The sequence below is a fragment of the Rhinolophus hipposideros genome, assembly GCF_964194185.1.
Source record: "Rhinolophus hipposideros genome assembly, chromosome: 10".
Lineage (NCBI taxonomy): Eukaryota > Metazoa > Chordata > Mammalia > Chiroptera > Rhinolophidae > Rhinolophus > Rhinolophus hipposideros.
The window spans coordinates 8,584,227-8,605,453 of record NC_138056.1 but is presented as its reverse complement, the minus strand read 5'-3'; the positions used below and the strand labels follow the sequence as shown (position 1 = coordinate 8,605,453).

Sequence of the window (21,227 nt, the reverse complement as noted above, 5' to 3'; positions counted from 1 at the left end):
ACTTGTTGATTACCTGTTCTTTCACTGGTAGCCTGATAAAGACTAACTGGAACTTGAAGTAAACATAACCAAGTGGGAGGGCTTATGGGAGGGAGGAGGCAGGGAGTGCAGAAGTCCTGGCACTCTGTAACCGCGAGAACCTTACAGAAAAAACTCTATGTTTATCATAAAGCTGTATGGTTCTAACTTCCCCTCTCATTAATTTCCCTTTCCTCTCTATAAATACTCCTCCATCTTGAGGGTGGCAAGCATGTGGCTGGCTATGTCTGCATGCACTTTTCTTTTTCCTGAATAAATCCTTTTTGGTGACGAAAAACGTAGCTGATATTATTTTTTAGTTACAGGCCATTTTAATGGGTGTAAAGTGGTATTGCATTGTGGTTTTAATTTGCTTTTTTTAGTTATACAGTGAGCCCCTCCTCACAAAGTATCCCTTAGAAAAGAGGGAGGTGCTTTGTATTCATGTCCTTAGAAGGTATCTCATGGTATAGGAGAGCGCTCTCAATTATTTTATATAACAACTCTTTGGGGAAAGCACATTGATGGCTAAAAGTCTGTTTAAGATGTAATTAGATCCCCAGATCCCCTCCTTTATGCTAAGCAGATGGGCAGCAGACCCTTTTTCCAACCCAGCTAAAGCCTGGAAATTTATTCTCTGCAGATAGTAGTAAAAACAGAGTTCTTGAACTGGGCCACGCCAGGAACGGTTGAGGGCAAGGGTCCTGTTCTCTAAAATAGGTGGACTAAGTAAAAAGGATTTTGACCTGACTGGGGCTGCCAGCCTTCTGCCTCACTCGGCTCCCAGACTGCTGGAGCTGGGCTCACGCCTCTAGAAGGAGAGGAGAAGAGGATCAGATCACTCTACATTCTGCCCACACTGGACCAGCCGTCCGTCCCTGAGCCCCCAGCTTCCCGTCAACTCTTTGGTGTTTACTACTGTATAGGAACTGAGAGTCAAGGATTGTCAGATATTTGAGGCTGACCTCTTAGATGAATGACAGAGGCAAGACAAACGAAAAACTGAAAAAAAAGCAACTTGGAGAACACGGTGACTAGACAGGAAGTGCCGAAAGAAGAGGTATGAGAAAATATTGCATCCGGGGATTAAAAGGATGCTATGAAAAGCGGACAGAGAGCAAAACAAAGTTCCTGGAAGTATATTACACTAAATATATTACATTACATAATGTTAAACATGTAATGAAATCTGATGGTAGAATCGGAACTTCAAAGGAAAGGTGGGAAGGTAAAACTGAGGGAATCCCAGAAAGTAAAGAAAAAGACAAAGAGCTAGAAAATTTATCAGAAATGATAAGAAAGCTAACACACAAGTCAGGAAGATCAAAATCTGAGTAACCGGGGAGAGTCTAGAAAATGTAGTATAGAAATCATTGGACTAGTAATTCAGGAAAATTAACGTATGTATGCATATGTCTATGCGCATATATAGTAATATATAACTGATTCATTTTTTTACTACTGAAAAATTCCTTCTATAACTATGCCCATTTTATTTACCTAGTCTCTTAATAATAAAGTAACAATAATTAGATCTTTTTCTTATTAACGCATTTGAATTCTTTTTATATTTTGAATACTAATCCTTCGTTTGGTTATATGGTTCACAAAATCCTTCAGTCTGCCGCTAGTCTTTTTGCCTTGTTTATGATATCTTTTGAAATATAGGATTTTTACATTTCAAAGCCAGATAGATCAATCTTTTCTTTTATGGTTTGTGCATTTGGAATCTTATGAAATCCTTCTGTATGCCAAGGTCATAAGTATTCTTTCACATTTTTGAAAGAATTTTAAAGGCTTGTGTTTTACATTTGGATGCTTCATTTCCCTTGCTTTTATTCATATGTTTGGTACAAGGTGGATGCCTCTTTGTCCGTATGTGTGAAGTTCTCTCTGGCAGTGTGCACTGGAGGACGGCCGTGGGAACTTTAACACAAAGGATTTCTGGGCTTTGTCCCACAATTGATAAAAATCTTAATCTCCGAGGGTGGAGCTGAGACATCAGGATTAAAAAACACAGCTCCTCCAGGTGCTTCTAATATGCAGCCAAGGTTGAGAAACTCTGTTTACGTCAGACCACGCGTAGAATTGCTGGGGTGTATATTATATCATTAGCTACGCTGGATATTGCTAGCGTTCTGTAAAGTGGTTGTAACTATTTACAGTCCTTCTAATAAGAGTTCCAGTTGCTTCACATCTGTGAAAACAGATGGGTATTATTATCCCAATGAAGTGATAAGAAAAGCGGTGTTCAGACAGTTTAGGTGATGGCCTAAAAATCATGCAGCGAGAGTGCTGCTGTTTTCCCCACCATCTCTGACCTCCTGCCTCTCCACTTACATACATTACTTCTGCCGAATGTGCTTCACTAGCACCACAGGACAAGGATGCTGGCAATACTTGTGGTTCTGTATACCCCATCTGCCTCCCATTCGGACTCAATTCAACCTCAGCTGGAAGACAGAGATTGATCATACAAGTGACTTCTCCTAAAATTCTGCAGTCAGCCACTCCCATAAGCCCGGGCTTTCAAAACACACAGAAACATCAAATTAAGGGTGGGGAGCGCATACTGACCAGTGAGTTAATCCTCAAATGCCAACTGACAACTGGAAATTACAAAATGTATGTATTCCTACTATGTGCCAAGGAGCAGGTAAGATGTTCTAAGAGTTTCAGAAGTATAATGCAGGATTTCTCTTCTTTGGAGATCCTGAGACTCTAATGTAAATGAGACAAGGCTTATACAACTCAGTTTTCAACTATCAGTAGAGAATTGTAAGTGGTATAATTTTAAAGAAGTGATTCATTTGAGTTAGTTGTTTGGACTAATTAACCTTGGAATTTCTTTCCTACTTTTTGTATCTTAAGGTGTTTATGAGATAAGGAAGGCTTTTGGCTGAAAACAAAAGAAAACCTTCTCCCTAGTCGTGGCAGGCAGCCTCTAAGGCGGCCCCCTGTGGAGACAGAGCCAGGAGTGCAGTTTCCAGGCTCTCAGCCTCACCTGGAAAGGTGCTGGCTCAGGTAGTAAATGGCCATCAACTGTGATTGGATGGCCATCAGCTGTGGCTAGTTGGCCGTCAGCTGTAACCAGTGAGCCATTGGCCACTAATATAACTGCTGTGGCTACCCTAGCAGAAAATGGGGGCTAGCAGGAAGATGGTGGCTGCGCTAGCAAGAGCCGATTGCAGTTAGCACAGTGGATTGCAGCTAACAAGCGAGACTGGTGCAGGAAGACCCCTTGTTGGGCGCTGCCGGATGTTTGCTTCCTGTGTCTCCAACCCAGCCACCAGCGAGACTATAGTGATATGACTCCCCTACCTATGGCTCCGTGGGTGTTCCTTTTTGGCCTCACCATATCCTGTGTTCTTATGTGGGGAGCAGGACCAGAGACCCTGCCTGTCACCCTCCATGACACCCCCTATGATCCTGTCCCCTGGTATTCACGCCCTTGTGTAGTCCCCTCTCCACTGAGTAGGGCTGACCTGTGTATCCATTTGGATGTTGCGGACATGATGGTGGGTGACTTCTGAGCTATGTCACAAAAGGCATCAAAGTTTCTGCCTTGCTCTCTCTTGAACTGCTTTCTGTGCGGGAAACGAGCGGCCATGCTGTAACGACATTCAAAGCAGCAATATGCGGAGACCCCAATGACGAGCAATGAGACTCCCTGCTATCAGTTAGCACTAACTTGTCAATCATATGAGCGAGGCACCTTGGGAGCAGATCCTCCGGCTCCAATCAAACTTCAGATTAACTGCACCTGTGGCTGACATCTTGACCACAGCCTCATGAGAGACTTGGGGCCAGATCGACCCAGCTGAGCTGCTCTTAAATTCCTGATCCACAGAAATAATAAGTATATGTAAGTGTCTATTGTTCTTTTTTAAGTCACTAAGCTTTGGTGTAATGTGTTATGCAGCAATTGATAACTAATACAATGGTGTTATAGATATATCGCCAACCTACTAACAAGAAAACAATTCTAATTACTTAAAAACCTTTAATATTGTTATTACTCCTATAAACTCCAAAGGAAGTGGATAATAAATGGAGATCTTGGAGAAGATGAATGATTTCTTTCTATTTCTTTAAGAATAATGGGGATTAGACAGCAGAGATGAAAAGTTATCTCCAATTTCAGCTGCAGTTTTGTCCAATACTTGTACTATGTGGCTATTACTATTTCAAAAACAGTCTAGCGGTTCATTTATGGCCTTACAATGTTAGTTTTTTAGTAGGGTTTCCAGGCTGGAAATCCCGCCCGTTCTTGGGAATTTTTTTTTTTTTTTCTTTTCAGTTCCCGAATCCCGAAAAAAGCTGGTCGCGAAATCAGGAAAATCGGCTCTTTGAACCCAGGTGGTTGGTAGTATCGGCCATCACTTTGTGGAAATGATTCATCGTGGAGAACAGGAAACAGTTTATATCTCGGGATTTGGGAAAGGGAAAGCGAAAAAAATTCCTGCCTGGAAACCCTAGTTTTCAGGTACATACATGGCATGTGTGTAATTTAGAAAAAAGTTTTGCAACTTTTTAAAGTACTGAAAATATACTGGCTCGCACTGTAGGTGTTCCTACCACTACCAATTTGTTAGTCCCACTTTAGTAAAGCTAAGACTTATTCCTAAAGAAAATGTCAAGTTGTGGGCAAATTCACATTTGATAGACCTCAGCTTCAAACACAGAAACAGAGGGAGCAGTTCAGATAATACAAGAGAAAACAAAATAACAACAATAAAAAACCAAAAACAGTCCCCTATGGCTGTTGTAACACATTACCATAAACTTAGTGTCTTAAAACAATACAAGTTTATTATCGTACGGTTCTGGAGGCCAGAATTTCAAAATAGGTCTTACTGAGCAACAAAATCAAGATGCCCTCAGGCCTGCATCTATTTTGAAGGCTCAAGGGAAAAATATGTGTTTCCTCATAACTTCTAGAAGCTACCTGCATTCCTTGGCTCATGGCCTCTTCCTTCACCTTCAAAGCCAGCAGTGCAGCATCTTCAAACCTCTCTGATCTTTGCTATTTCCATTGTCACACGAAATGTAATTCTCCTGTCTCCCTCCTTCCCTTATAAGGACACCTGTGATCACATCAGCCCACCGAGAGAATCCAAGATAAGCTCCCCATCTCAAAGTCCTGAACTCAATGCCATCTGCAAACTCCGTTTTGCTACATAAGGTAACATATTCATAGGTTCCCGGAATTAGGACATGGACTCTTTAGGGGCCATCATTCTGCCTACCACAGGTGGGCTCAGAACCACCGATGAGAAGCCGATGGAAATGCACTGTGGTAAGTGGGCTGCAGAGCTCCAGGCCCAGGGATCCATTCCTGGGTGGTCCTGGGAACTAAAGGTCTCAAATTACTTGGGGTGGGGGGTGAAGCTGGGTGTCTGCTTAAAGTTGTGAGCTGGGCGGACTGAACTCAATGTCTGCTGAACAGTGCCGTGGCTAAGATTGTATAATAAGCTGCAAGTCCAGAGAAGTGAGACGACGAGGACTTACTCTGCAGCTCAGGGCGTGAGCCAGGCCACCGGCTGGTTGAGTGCTTGGATCTGTGTCATCCTTAACCTCTCGATGGGGCAGCAGGGCCCACCATGACGAGAGCTGGTTCTGGACTACAGCCCTTGAGATTGGGCAGATGCAGAGCCATAAGACCCAGAGAGGTGAGCACAGAAGACAGAGATGAGGAGAAGCAAATATACAAACAAATTCTGGATTTAGCCCATAAAACAATAATATAAAACCCTGAAAAAAATACTAAGGCAGTTAACAAAATCTGTCATTACAATATAATCTTATTTCAGATGAAATTAATCTAATAAAATAGTCTGACAAAGACTTTAAAGTGAGCATGTTTAGTTTGCTCAGAGGTAACCGAAGTAGCTCCAGGTGGTTCCAAGACCCTGAGGGCCTGCTTGTGGTTGGGAGGTGGATACAAACACTAATTGGGACTTGCTTGGAGAAAAGGGGTGTGTCGCTACCTTGGAGGCCATTTGTGACGGAAAGCTTGCAACTGGGATTTTAAGACCCAAGCGATTGAAAAGGCAATTCCTTTGCCAAGTGCATAAAAATGTCTTGAGAGGCCACCGTCGCCACAGAGAGAACGCAGATATGTCAGGTCCAAGAAAGGAAACGATTCTGAGTCTGGAACACGGACATCATTCCATCTGGAAAACAGGACAATGTTCTGTCTTTGAAAGTTGGAAGGATGTTAAGTATCCTACTCTTTGCTCGAATCTCACTATATAGTTTATCCACAGCTTACTCGTTTGTCTGTAATGAAGTTTCTCAGTTCAAAAATTCTACTCTCATTCAGGTCATGCCAAAGACGTTTAAAATGCTCAAGTCTTCCACAGCTCTGAGCAATGTCCTCATGAATTCTCAATTAACCCTCTTATAGTTTGTAGAGAAACTGCCTCCTTTGGAGACATACGTGTTTTTAAACAAGCAATCCCCTTTTTAGTCAGCAAGGATTTTTATGAGCATCTGCTATGTACAAATGTTAGGCCGTATTGGATGAGCTTTAGTAGAGTGCTTTTTTCAGGGCCTTGGGTTTGAATTGCAAGTTTGAGGTGACATGTTGTAGTGGCTCTAGAATCAAAAGGACCTGAGTTCAACTCCCCGCCACTCCCCAAGCACCTGCTGTGGTTCCAGAGCAAGTTGGCTCATCTCTTTGAGATTCAGTGCCAGTATCTGTAAACTGGGGAGATTAGTGACTACCACCTAAAGTCTTTTAAGAATTAAAAGAGTACTTAGCCCCGTGCCTGGCACAGGCAGCATTCCATAGATGTTAGTCAACAATATAAAACAAATATAAAGGATCTGAAAGAGAATTTAGGGTGCTGATGAACTGAAAAGGTGCAAAGAAATGGGACAATGGCAAAATGGTGAGGTCAAAAATCTGACGGTAAAACCAGTCAGACAGACAGCCCTCCAGTTGGAGGTGGGACATTTCAACAGTAGTAGAAAAGGAACTAAGATTATACTTGGCAATCTTTGAATGTGTAAATCTTTTAGTTTAAGGAGCCCTGAATTAATAACCTCATATGTAACTAACTGCTTTTTCATCTTCACTGACCACAGAAGGGATCAGACAAAAAACCAACCAGTTCAGTTCACGTGTCAAATGTTGAGTGGGGAACCAAAGTAAAACTACACTGGGAAGGAAATGGGGGAAGAGCTCTAGTTTTTCATTTGAAAATAACATTTCATCTACTTATAATTATATTTAAAGTTGTATGTTTGATACTTACAATGAAGTATTTTAGCCCTCTAACCCTCATTCTTTGTGGAACGGAGGCTCCCCCTTTGAACATTTACTGCTACTCTCTAAATGGTCATCAATGGTAAACATCATTCCAATTAGTTCTGCCTAAAAGACTTAACCAGGACGTTACCAAAATAGAAGGGACAAACAACAGAATACGGGAAAGTGTTCGACTTCGCTAGGAATCAAAGAAATGTATATTAAACATGAGCTACTATTTATATCTATCCAATTAATAGATTTTGAAGCATAACAATGGCTCACATAGGCATTGTTACTTAAATAGTAACAATAGTTACTTAAATGACACGTGCATAGATTTCCAGTGAGTAACAACAAAAACCAAAACCTATTGTTCTCAATCTCAACAAAGGAATATTTAATTAAAATGTACCACCAACAAGAAGAAAGTTCATAGCCAGGGGAAGTGAGACTCATGAAATGGTGACATGGCAAAAGGCACACATAGAAAAGTGACCGAAGTATACGTAGTTGTTAGGTCACTGGGATTACAGCTGTTTCTTAAAAAACAAAACAAAACACAGGAAGAGGAATACGAAGAAATACAGCTGTGGTGTAATGAGGTGCTGAGATTATGGTGATCAATTTCTATTTCTGCTTTTGCCAACATTTCCATAATGAGGATCTATTATTTTAATATTTCCTTTTACTTTCTCTTTTATTTAAAAAATTATTTTATTTGTGCAAAACTCTAGTGGTCAAACATCACAGCTCTTCAGGCGATGGGAGCCTAAGTTGCAGGGACAGGAGAAATATCCATAACACTCCGGACAGATTCCAGAACACGCCTAAGAGCCTCACCGCCTAGTGAAAAACACGCCTAAGAGCCTCACCGCCGAGTGAAAAAGGCTATACTTCTCTTTGGGGAAAAGTATACTAACCCACCAGAGCTTAATCTAACGGAGAGACTTTATAATCCTAAACAATTTTTCTTCTTATTTCAACTCCTTGCCCCTTTTCAGCCCACCTAAAATGTTTTCTTTCACTTTTTCTGAGGAAATGAGATCTCTGGGCACGACTTCAAGTTCAGGAGAGATGTTGTGGCAAGAACCTCTTTCCAGTCCAAGCAGTTGTGGTTTCCTGTTTTCCTGCAGGTCGGAATGCCATGAGCGCCTCTTTTTCTCACAAGCACACAGGGCCTAGGGAGAGCCCTGAATGTCCCTATTCTCTAGGAAGAGTCCCAGATTGATTTTTCACTTATGAGAAGAAGGGAGGCAGAGTATTGTAAGAGAGCAAAAGACAGCATTATTGATCACACAGAACAAGTCTTATGGCCAACAAGAATCATGGCAATTATATCCTGACTTGAACATACCTAGGAGATCCCACAAAGGGATGAAGTTGTGTTTTTTTAAATATATCTTTTCTCAGACAGTATAACGTCTGACACAGAGAAAGTGAAGTGCGCAGACTGCTGTGAGGAACATGTGGTTTGTCACAACTGGAATATTGTTTAAAAAGAAGTTCCAGCATTATCTGAGTGGATAGTGCTAATAACTGTATGGTGTCCTTTAAAGCTATAGACTGCGAGGAAGCAGTTTGCCAAATAGCCACCGAGTAAATAAGAGCAGGAATTCTGGTTCCTCAGTTTCTCTCTGGGGTTATTACCCTCTCCCTTCTCCAGCTTCTCCGCATTTGCTGAATGAATGTGAGTGTTGTGAGGGGCCCACACAGTGAGCCTCCATCATCCCTCTCAGACGTAACCTACGTCTTACTGTGGTCCAGCCTGTTTGCAATCACAGAATGAAATTCTTTCTCCCTCTCCTGTTCCCCCCACCCCCCCGTTCTACTTTTAGTGCCTTTTAGGCCTCAAGAGCATTTTATCATATAGAAATAGAAGTTAACAAATGCTCTCCCAGGAAATTCTTTGGAAGTTCAGCTTAAGAAGACATACTTTCCCGCCCTCACTGTTTTCTTACCCACCTTGGACTTGTTTTCAGCCTCCATCATTTCCTGAAGGGAGCCATTCATAGGCAGAAGTGCCTTTTTGTAGAGGAACTGTTGTAACCTTGGCTAATTCCTTAAAGCAGTGGTTTCCGAGGCTGATCTGTAGGCCGTGTTTGGTGGACGATAAAGATTTTACTGATTTTGCAAAATCAGAAAAATAAGAACAATGCAAGAGTGTTTCATAAAGGAATTTATCTCATTGTGATGTATTCTGAGATTGTGTACTCTTGACTTTTTGAGTTAAAATGTCTTTTCTTTTACAACAGTAGGATCATAAGTGTTAGGTTTAAAATAAAAACATGCATATTTATTCACTAAAATTAACCCAATATAGATGCCCATTTTTGTTAATTTTACTGCCTTGTGCAATCCAAAGTCCAGAGAACCACCATTTTAGTGGATTTAATCAGAGATTTGATTTGAGATAATGGATTTAATGATGTAGGGGTTCAGAATGTGTCATCCTAAGATGTGCCACTTTGGCATGTGAATTACTTTGAGCTGAAGGCAACCAAGATTCTGCAGGCTCATGGAAAACTTTCACCTCTCCCTGAAAAAAATTTAAATTAGGAGCCTTGCCCATAAAGAGAGTTATCACCAGAAATAATTTTGTATGAACTCTCTACAGGGCAGGCCAAATGTCTAATTGCTGAACATCTGCTCTTCTTTCATCCTGCAGTGACCTTCCCCACACCCCTGGAAGCCCCAAGGCATCTTACCTCATCCTTAGCTCAGAATGCCATAAATACCTCATTTTCCCTTTTTGTCTTTGAACCTCTTGTGTGTGGGTCTCTGACTCATGCATGTGGGGTTCCCGCACATATGTATGTAATTAAATTTGGTCATTTTCTCTTGCTAATCTGTCTCTTGTCTATTTGATTACAAACACGCTAAAAGAACCTTGCAGGCAGAGGAAGTGTCTTCCTCCCCTACAATGAGGTTTAATTGAATCTCATTCTGATGAGGAAGGTTTTGAATAATCCATCTCTGCACATTCAAAAAGTTAACCCACTTGGAAGCAACCAAGATGTCCTTTATTAGATGGATGGATAAATAACCTGTGGTCCATCTAGACTGTGGAATATTATTCAGTGCTAAAAGGGAAAGACCTATCAAGTCATGAAAAGACATGCAGGGAATTCAAATGTGTGTTACTGAACAAAAGAAGCCAATCTGAAAAGGCTACATACGGTGTGATTCCAACTATATGACATTTTGGAAAAGGCAAAACTTTGGAGAGAGTAAAAAGATCAGTGGTTGCCAGAGGCCGGGGGGAGGGAGTGACGACTAGGCAGAGCACAGAGGATTCTTAGGGCAGTGAAACTACTACTCTGTATGATGTTATAATGGTAGATAGTATCATTATAAATTTATCTAAATCCATAGAATGTACAACACCAAGAGTCAACCCAAATGTAAGCTATAGACTGGGAGTAATGAGGTTTCAATTTAGGGTCATCAATTGTAACAAATGTACCACTCTGGTACATAGGGATAGCTCTGTGCGTGGGGGAGCAGGGGGTAAACGGGAAATCTTTGTACCTTCCATGTAATTTTGCTGTGTACCTAAAAATGCTAGAAAAAAATGAAGTCTATTAAAAAAAAATTTGACCTAGCAAGCAAAGTTTAATGCTTAGTTAGACCGACCACGAGGGAGCAGAGATCATTAACCAGATAACTGAGACCAGAACATCAGACTGTTAGGCCTAAAGGAACTTCAGAGATCACCTCTCCTTACAGAGCTGAGAAACTGACTTAGATGGTGTCTGGTCCCGGCCCCGCCACTCACTTGCCATGTGACGTCGTGCTAGCGACTCTCCACTCTGGTCTGTTTCCTCAACTGCAAAGAGCCCTTCTAGGTCTGAAATTCTATGACTTAACAACTCAATGATCTCTTAAGTTCAACATGGTAGGAAAAAGCGATGGCTCCTCTTGGGTAAGGGGTCAAGCCTGGAGAAATTCAGACTGAAGCAGAAAGCAAAAAACACTAATTTTTTTTCTTTTTGTCCTAAAAAACCATGACTTATAAGTCATTATTCTACAGTAGCTTGATATTTGGGGGAAAACTGAGAAGAGATTCTTTATCTCATTGCCCCTCTCCCCCTTCTATTAATTTACAGCTAACAAGGTAAGCCATCTGTTCAAAGGGCAGTGGACGCAAACGCAGACTGTTACTGCCTCCTAGTGGACACAGCGTATTTCCAAATTTCCCAGATTCTGCAAGAATTCATCTTTAGAGCTGGAGGGACCTTCAGAAGCCACCTGTTTCACTTTGCAGATGGGGATATTGACATCCGAGGTCACACAATGGTGTCCAGGGCTGTCTGGCCCAAGTCTGGGACCATCCTGCTACATGGCTCTGCACTTCATTAATTTGCATGGACGCCAGCTGTTTCTGTAGACGTCCTGAGTGCTGGGGACTACTGTTACCTGTGGCAGGGAAAGAAGACACCACTCTGTGTCAGTTTGCCTCCCTGGAACTTTGGCTGTGGGAGGGTGCCTCAGGCACAGCCATGTGGCCTAGTAGGTTGGTGCAAAAGTAATTGTGGTGTTTGAATGATTTTAAACCTTTTAAACCGCAATTACTTTGGCACCAACCTAATAATAAGGCAAGCACACGGGGAGAACACCATGGAACGTGAAGGAAGAGATTTGGTATGCCAAGATTGCCAGCAAACCACCGGAAGATAGAAGAGAGGCGGGGAACAGCTTCTCCTCACAGCCCTCAGAAGGGACCAACCCTACCGACACCGTGAGCTCAGACTTCTGGCCTCCAGAACTGTGAACCAGACATTTCTGTCAGTTAAGCCGCTCAGTCTGTGGTGCTTTGTTACAACAGCCCTAGCAAACTAACGCAGATATTAGAGCTTTCCCCGTCAACCACCTTCCAGCTGTCAGACACACTTCGATTTTGCAGAACCAAATTAAGTTGCCTTTTCTCCAAGGCAGCCAATGACTGTGACATTTCAAAATGTGAAAAGGACCATGAGAACTTAGCATCTCTGAATCATGAGATGCAAGGAATGCAGTCCAGCCACTCATGCTGCGCAGGAATGCCTCATTCAACCTCTCCTTCAGCCAGGGGGAGTGCTGTACCCCTAGAGCACAAGGAGGGTAGACCAGCCCAGAGCCAGACAAGAGATTCTGTACTAGAGATTCAGACTTAGAACACAGTGGGGCATTGACGTGCTCCATTGCCTTCAACACCTGCAGCTACCGAGGTGTTCCTTACAAACTGGAAATGAGGAAAACGGGATTGCCAACCGTGAGCTCAACTCTAACATCATTTATAAGGGATCAGAGGTATGCAAGGTCACCAAGCAAAGCAAAAGGAACGTTAGAGCAGCAAATGCTTTCTACCCAAGGGCTATATGGGGAGAATGAGTTTGAATCACCAAACTTCAAGCATTTCTTGTTCCAAAGGAAAAGTTCTCTTACGTAGAGGCGGATACCGGGTGGATGGCAGACCTTGTGTATTTTTGATGCCACTGTCAGGACTCCGTGTTATCACCTGCATGCATCAGGCTGTCTATCACAGATTGATGCCATTCATTCATTCATTGATTCATTGATTCATTCATTCATTCCCTTGCTGATTCCATTAGTAGGACAATCTTCAGATTACACGTGGCTTCCATGGTGCCTTCGAGAGAGAACGCACTTGATTACATCCAGGCTAATTCTGGCTACTCAAGACTCATTCCTCATGCTACATCCTCAACAAAAGAACTTGTGGTTATGATTTCACTCGGTGCCCTCCTTATGAAGGGGACTGCACAGAACATACATAAGGATTTTAGTTCGGTGACTTTATTCTTCACTGCAAGCTGATAAACAGGCATTCTTTTAATACCTTCCTTCTGCACATTTTTAAGTTGGTATAAAAGAGCCTCTCAGCCATCATTATCACAAGGCAATGACAAAAAAGGGTAAATCTTTGAGACTTTAATACACAGGCACCCCAAATAAAACACACAGCACGGAGGACTTCTTCTATCAGATGTGTTGAAAGAACTAGTGAAAATTAGCCCTCCAGTTCACAACAGTAAAACTGGAACCCCCCCCCAAAAAAAAAAACAACAAAAAATGAGGTGACTCATTTGAGGCATTGAACCACAGGAAGAACCAGACTGTAAACCCTGAGAGAAAGGACACACCTTTCTCTCGTTGAGCTCCACGGTGGCTCAGTCTCTATCTCCCTGTGGTGCAGCGACCGGGAGCCACCCTGAGCTGAGAAGGCAGACATTAGACCTCAGGGCAGCTGAAGTGACTGGAATCTTCAGCAGGAGCAGAAATCGGGGTTGGGGAGGATCGTCCTCCATGGAATGGGGAAGGTGTGGGGCACGCGGAACTTGCATTAACTGCTTATGGGAGTGTAAAATGGTGCAACCACTTTGGAAAACTGTTCAACAGTATCTTAGAGTGCTAAACATCCCTGGCTATATGCCACGGCAATTCCACTCCTAGATATATACCCAAGAGAAATGAAAACCTATATCTACACAAAAACTTGTCTATGAATGTTCATAGTAGCATTACCCATAATAGCCCCAAAGTGGAAACCCGAATGGTGAATGAATAAACAAACTGTAGTATACTTAAATCACTTCACACTAGTCAGCAAAGAAAGAAGAACCAACCGCTGAGATCCACAATATGGATGATTCTCAAAAATATACCGAACAAAAGAAGTGAGACACAAAATAGTACATCCCACAGGATTCCATGTATATGGAGTGTGGGAGGTTTACAAAGCTGCAGGAGGAAAATTTCTGAGGTGATAGAAGTGTGTCTTGATCACAGGTGCATAGATTTGCCAAAACTCACTGAACTGTATGTCTAAAATATAGTCATATATAATGATACCTCCATAAAGTTGATTAAAACAAAACAAAACAAAGGGCAGCCTCTGGCATGTGGTAGCTGATCAGAAACACCAAAACACCCCATGGGAGGTCCTGCCAGCTTCGGTGCTCCCTTCTCTACTGATTGCTACAGAAAGATTCTGAAACCTTCTCAGGAGGCAGAGTCAGCAGTTAGAATGTGACTCTCCCACTTACTAGCATCAGTCAGACAATCTTTGAGATGGTTTCCTCACCCTAAAAAGGGATGACACTGGTTTTCAAGAGCTGTCGAGAGGGTTAAAATAGTCATAGCATTATTCATAATAGCAAAACTGTGGGGACAAACCCCATATTCTAAATGTCCATCAACAGTAGAATGAATAAAACTGCAAAATATTGAGAAATTGGACGATTATACAGCAGCAGTAAGAATGAGGGAACTGTAAACATGCACATTAGCATGGATAAGTCTCTAAAATATAATGTTGAGCAAAAGATGCCAGACACAAGAGCAGACAGCATATTATTATTATTTTAAAAGGCAAACTAAACTGTAATGTTGAGGGACGCATGCTTGGGTGGTAAAACCATATATGCAATAAAATGATTGCCATACCGTTTTTTGCTTTTTTTAAAAAAGTGGTTACTTTGAAGGAGGTGTTGATTGGGAGGAAGAAGGGGCTTCTGGGAGGCTGGTGAAGAAGCTTTATTTCTTGATCTGGGAGGTGGTTTTTCAGGAGTTATTTTGATAAATTAATAAGCTGTATATATCTGTTTTGTGTACTTTTCTAGGTGTGTGCTATACCGCACAATGAAAATGTTTAGAAAGATAAGAAAACTCCATTCAGGATAAGCAGGGTGTCTGGGGGAACCCAGGTCCTGCCCCCAAAGACATCCACCACCCATAGCAGGAACCCCCAGCCCAGGGAGCCTGGGCTCTGAGGGTCAAAGACCCACTAGCAAGGTCACACATTCCAAAAGTGACAGATCCAGCCCCTAAGGTCCAGGCGAGTTGTTAATGAGAAATAAAATGGAGTCACTGTGGTCAAACTGCTAAATTATTAACTTCAAGTGGGCTGAGGCATAAGGAAATGATTATTCTTGTTTTAAATGGCTCTGGAAACTTAAACTTTGGGTTTTCCAGTCCTATGTCAACACCTGAATACATATCAGTGCCTTGTACATGAATGCCTGGACGTACCTCAAACCTTTAGTTAACCATCCAAATGACCTCAAAAAGAAAATGTTTCATTGTCTAAACTACTGGACATCTGACAATGACCATCTTATACCAATCCAGGGGCTAAGAATGCAGAACTGATTCTTCTCAAGAATGTACTTTTTACTATAAAACTCTCAGGCTTTTCTTTCTTCTTCAGAATATACTGGGTATGGCCTACTAGCGTTTCCAGTTTGCAACCCGTAAGGCCCTTGAACAAACCTTTGTCATTTATTTCTAGCCAAAAGCATCCTGCCTCTTTGTGAGTATCAGACAGCACAAATCCTCCTAGACCATGCATCTTGCAGCTCAGAACTCACTCTCCCCTGCAAACCCAATCAGTGGGCTTGGACTGCCTTTTGCCTATGTGGATGTGTCAGTGGGAGACTCAATTGTGCATGTGCTCCCTGCTCCACTGGGCTTTCATGTCCGTCCAGGAGCAGCTGGAGCGAGGATCTGGCAGCTGCCCTGGGGCAATGACCTTCGCACAGGGACTACAGTCACATGTCCTTTGGATTGAGTTGCAGGTTCCTAACGGGGTTTCCATGTTTAGGGATAGAAATGTTGTTCAAGCACAGGGGTCAGCAAACTTCTGTAAAGACAGTAAATATTATAGACTTGGTGGGCCAAAAGGCAAAATCTTGGATATTACCTATGTACTTACATAACAAGAGAGAAAAACAAATACCTACATTTGTTTTAATTGATGAAATTCAAAATATATTATATATAATATTTTTTAGCATAGGCTGACTAATAACAATGTAATTCTATTGGGGGGCGTGTGAAGGTGGGGAATAGAGGATAACATTTCCTTAACTATGGCTGAAAGTGAGTGTTCCCTATCATTAAAATGGATTGGATGTTCCCCTATTAATGCAGATCTGGAATGAGATTTTTACCCACTTCTTTTCTGAAATGTGTTTTCACACAGGAAGTACTACCAAACGCTGATATCAGCCCACGAACATATGATTTCAATTGATGATAGTTATCACCAGGAAGGCATTTATGGAATTCAATCAGATTCTTCTCTTGATATTTGCCTTCTATTTTGACAAAAATTCATGGAACTGAACATGGTTAAGGTTATAAGAGTGAATGAAGTTAAGTGTCGACACTACAGGTTCAATAATACACTATAGATTCAAATTTTGAGGAAAATATCTGCTGACAAATAATACAATAAATAATCATAGATGTTTAATGCTTTACATTTTCACGAGCTTTGTAACTTTGTCCAATTAACTCATTTTCTGCTCCACTCCTATTTTACCCCCAGGGATTGTAACACATCTTAGAAGATTCCACTTCAGGTTGTACTGAATTCCTGTTTACTCAACTTCTTTGAAAATATGCTTGCCTATAGTTGTTTCCTACAGACTATTTCTAGAGGCTAATTCCTCGGTCACATCAACCTCAGCATGCATTCCTCAAATAAACAATAACTAGCAGTATTGGTGACATCTGTCAATGCATAAGAGCCAGGGAAAACCACTAAAAATCATTTGACTTGTTTTTTAATCTACTGTTATACTTGTTTACTAGGGCTGCTGTAAAAAATCACCACAGGGGCCGGGCCAGTGGCCCAGGCGGTTGGAGCTCCATGCTCGTAACTCGGAAAGCTGCTGGTTCGATTCCCACATGGGCCAGTGGGCTCTCAACCACAAGGTTGTCAGTTCAATTCCTCGAGTCCCACAAGGGATGGTGGGCTGCAGCTAAGATTGAACACGGCACCTTGAGCTGAACTGCTGCTGAGCTCCCGGATGGCTCAGTTGGTTGGAGCGCATCCTCTCAAACACAAAATTGCCGGTTCGATCCTGCAAGGGATGGTGGGCTGTGTCCCCTGCAACTAGTAAAGGCAACTGGACCTGGAGCTGAGCTGCGCCCTCCACAACTAAGACTGAAAGGACAACAACTTGACTTGGAAAACAAAAAAAAGCCCTGGAAGTACACACTGTTTCCCAATAAAGTCCTGTTCCCCTTCCCCAATAAAATCTTAAAAAAAAAAAAAATTACCACAAACTTTGTAGTCTAAAACAACAGAAATAAATTTTCTCATAGTTTTAGAGTCCAGAAATCTGAAATCCAGGTGTCAGCAGGGCTGCATTCACCATCGAGGCTCTAAGGGAGAACCTGTTCTTTGCCTCTTCCAGCTTCTGGTGTTTGCTGGCTTCCTTGGCTTGTGGTCACGTCACTCCAATCTCTGCCTCCATCTTCACATCATCTTGAGAGCCAGTTTTTTTGGCCTGGCATAACTGCTGATATTGCTCCCAATGCCCTCAACTCTTTGAGCAACTGTTCTCACCACAAGGCTAATATGTTTAAATAAGTTTATTTTCTTTGCTGCAATTCAACACGATTTAATTAATTCACCCAAGTTAGTTTTCCTTGCTTGGTTAACAAATGAGGCACTAGGAAACTTACTTTGGTTGCAGCCAAATTTTCATTTTTTAGTTTTATGAAAAAATTCTGCTGTGATGAGATATAATGCTTTAAATTTTCTACTTTTCTGACCATTGCTGATCATATGGAATATTCACTCCAATCATTGGGAATATTATGATGAGTGCTGAAATAATGCTGATGTGTACTGTACTCTTTTAGCACAGCTTACTGTCATTACATGACAAACACAAGGCTTTGCCATCTAACTGGATAACAAAATAATTCACACTTTGCTGTGTCTTAAAAGCACAACATTCTAAATCCACTTTTCTTGTTTTGGCATGAAAGGTATGCATTGGTAATTCTTAAAAAATGTGGTACAATTATATGTGTGGTACTTGAAATGATGCTGAGTTACAAAGCATCACTGTAACTTGTAAGGTGCCAAGCAGCAGTGCAAAGCGAGATTGAAGTTGGTTATGACAATGTTGCTGGTAGTCTGTACAACCTTCTTAAGAATTTTATGGAGCCCTTGAGGGTGGCCTTTGTGCATCAAAAAGGTGATTGAGGAGTGACTGTTTTCTTAACATATTCAATTTATTAAATCATAAATATGAACCAAACAGAAATTCTGGAGCTGAAGAATACAATGACTGAAATGAAATGTGCAGAAAACAGCCTTAGCAGAAGACTCAATCAAACAAAGAAAGAATCTGCTAACTTGAAGACAAGTTATTTGAAATTATCCAGTCAGAGGAGGAAAAAGAATTAAAAAGAGGGAAGAAAACCCATAGTGTTTATAGAACATCACTAAAATAACCAATGTACGCATTATAGGAGTCTCAGGGAGTAGAGAGAGAGGAAGGGGCTGAAAGCTTATTTAAAGAAATAATGGCTTAAATCTTTCCAGATCTTGGTATGGAAATGAACATCCAAATTCATGAAACTCAAAAAATCTTAAGGAGGATCAATCTAAAAGGACTACATCAAGATACATTATAATCATCGTCAAAAGTCAAGGACAACAGAGAATTTTAAGAGCAGCAAGAGAAAAGTGACATCACATACAAGGGAATTCCCATAAAACTATCAGCAGATTTGTCAGCAGAAAACTTGCAGGCCAGGGGAGAATTGTATGATATATTCAAAGTAATGAAAGAAAAAATAAAGACCATATGTGAAAATCCCATAACTAACATTATAATCAATGGGAAAAAACTGAAAGCTTTCTCTCCAGGATTCAGTACAAGGCATGGATGCCCACTCTTGCCAATTCTTTTCAACATAGCATTGGGAAGTCCTATCCTGAGCAATTAGACAAAAAAAAAAAAAAAAAAAAAAAAAATCCAACTCAGAAAGGAAGGAGTAATTTTATCTCTGTAGATGACATGATAATATATGTAGGAAACACGAGAGATTAAAAAAGAAAAAAACAAAACTGTTAGAACTAGTAAACAAATTCAGTAAAGTTGCAGGGTACAAAATCAACATAAAAAAAAAAAATCAGGGACATTTCTATACACAATGAACTACCTGAAAAAGAAATTAAGAAAGCAATACTATTTACAATAGCAACAAAAAGAATAAAATATTTAGGAAAACTTAACCAAAGAGTTGAAAGACTTGTACACTGAAAATTATATAACATTGATGATGAGAATTTAAGAAGACACAAGTAGGGGCAGCTGGTTAGTTCAGTTGGTTAGAGCGCAGTGCTCTTAACAACAAGGTTGCTGGTTCGATCCCCACATGGGCCACTGTGGGCTGCGCCCTCCATAACTAGATTGAGACAACTGCTTGACTTGGAGCTGATGGGTCCTGGGAAAACACACTATTTAAGTAAATTATTAAGTATAAAGAAAAGAAAAGAAAAGAAAAAGAAGACAAATAAATGGAAAGACTTCTGGTGCTCATGGATTGGAAAACTTAATATTGTTAAAATGTCTATATGACCCAAAGTGATCTACAGATTTAATGCAAACCCTACCAAAATCCCAATGTCATTCTCTACAGAACTAGAAAGAAACAATGCTAAAATTCATCAGGAACTTCAAAAGACCCCAAATAGCCAAAGCAATCTCGAGCAAAAACAACGATGCTGGAGGCATCACACTTCCTGATTTTAAAATAAATTTCAAGGCTATTGAAATAAAAAAATATGGTATTGGCATAAAAACAGACACATAAATCAATGGAACAGAGTAGAGAGCGCAGAAATAAGCAATCAACTAATCTTTCATGAGGGCACCAAGAATACACAGTGGGGAAAGGATAGTCTGTTCAATAAACGGTGCTGGGAAAACTGGATAACCACATGCAAAAGAATGAAACTGGATTTCTATTTTACACCACTCACAAAAACTAACTCAAAATAGGTTAAAGACTTAAATATAAAACCTGAAACTAAAACTCTTAAAAGAAAACATAGGGGAAAAGCTCCTTGACATAGGTCTGGGCAATATTTCTTGGAAATGACACCAAAAGCACAGGTAACAAAATAAAAAGTAGACAAACGGGGCTATCCAACTTTAAAACTTCTGCACAGCAAAGCAAAGAATCAACAAAGTGAAAAGGCAACCCTTACAGAATGGGAGAAAATATTTGCAAACCATGTATCCGATAAGGGGTTAAAATCCAAAATAGATTAAAAAAAAAAACCAAAAAAACTCCTACAACTCAAATCACAAAAACAAAAAATAACCAAATAACATGACACAAAAATGGGCAAAGGAGTTTTTCTTTATTCATCTATTGACTTGCATTTAGGTTTCTTCCACCTCTTGGCTATTATGAATAATGCTGCAAGGAGCATGGGTGTGCAAATACCTCTCGGAGAGATTTAACTGCTTTTTACACGTTGATGGCAACCTTGACTCACGGAGTCAAGTGACAGCCTGAAGCCGGGTTTCTCAACGGCAGGGATACTGGCATTCTGGGCCGGCTAATTCTGTGCTGTGGGAACTGTCCTGTGCCCTGCAGGGTTTTCCGCAGCACGCCTGGACTCTACCCACTAGACGCCAATAGCAAGCCCCCACCCCAACAAAATGCAGTCATTCGTCACCAAATACGGGGTAGGGGTGGGGCGCAGAATCGCTACTCCGAACCCATGCTCGGGATCAGTACGGGGGGGGGATCCTGGTCGGTGCCGCCCAAGAGATGAGGCAGGGTTCTACTAAAACACAAGCTCCGGCGCGACTCACAATGCGTTTTCTTTTTACGTTCTCCAAAGTGGCAGAAGTCGGAAGGATGTCATCCTGTGTGGAGCACACAGGTGGGTGAAGTAACAGCACAGCGGAAGACTCGCTGGCAGACTGTGACCTCCAAGTCTACGATCCCCCCCCGCCCCCCGCCCCCAAGGACGCGCCTCCCAGGCCCCGCGGGGCCTTCGCAATGCACGCTGGGGCTTGTGGTTCCGGCGTGAGAGGGCCTGCGCGCGCACCCCGCCTGCCCACCTGCCCGCCCTCGCCCCCCCACGCTCGCCCACCCGCGACAACCTCCCGGCTGCGGGCTGCGG

At 41.6% G+C, this 21,227-nt stretch overlaps 2 long non-coding RNA genes across 2 annotated transcripts in view; one reads left to right on the top strand and one right to left on the bottom strand.

Annotated features, from left to right (window-relative positions):
• LOC308503594 overlaps positions 1-21,061 on the bottom strand; it is a 28,713-nt gene extending 7,652 nt beyond the window's left edge. The window contains exons 1-2 of the long non-coding RNA XR_013994219.1: positions 20,914-21,061; positions 6,009-6,194 (exon numbers count right to left, since the gene is read on the bottom strand). This is a non-coding gene — a long non-coding RNA (uncharacterized lncRNA). The remainder of the gene's footprint in view (positions 1-6,008; positions 6,195-20,913) is intronic.
• LOC308503595 lies at positions 859-13,328 on the top strand. Its single transcript, XR_013994220.1, has 3 exons — positions 859-3,883; positions 5,101-5,203; positions 11,383-13,328. It is a non-coding gene; the product is annotated as an uncharacterized lncRNA (long non-coding RNA).
• Positions 21,062-21,227: the final 166 nt, after the last annotated feature.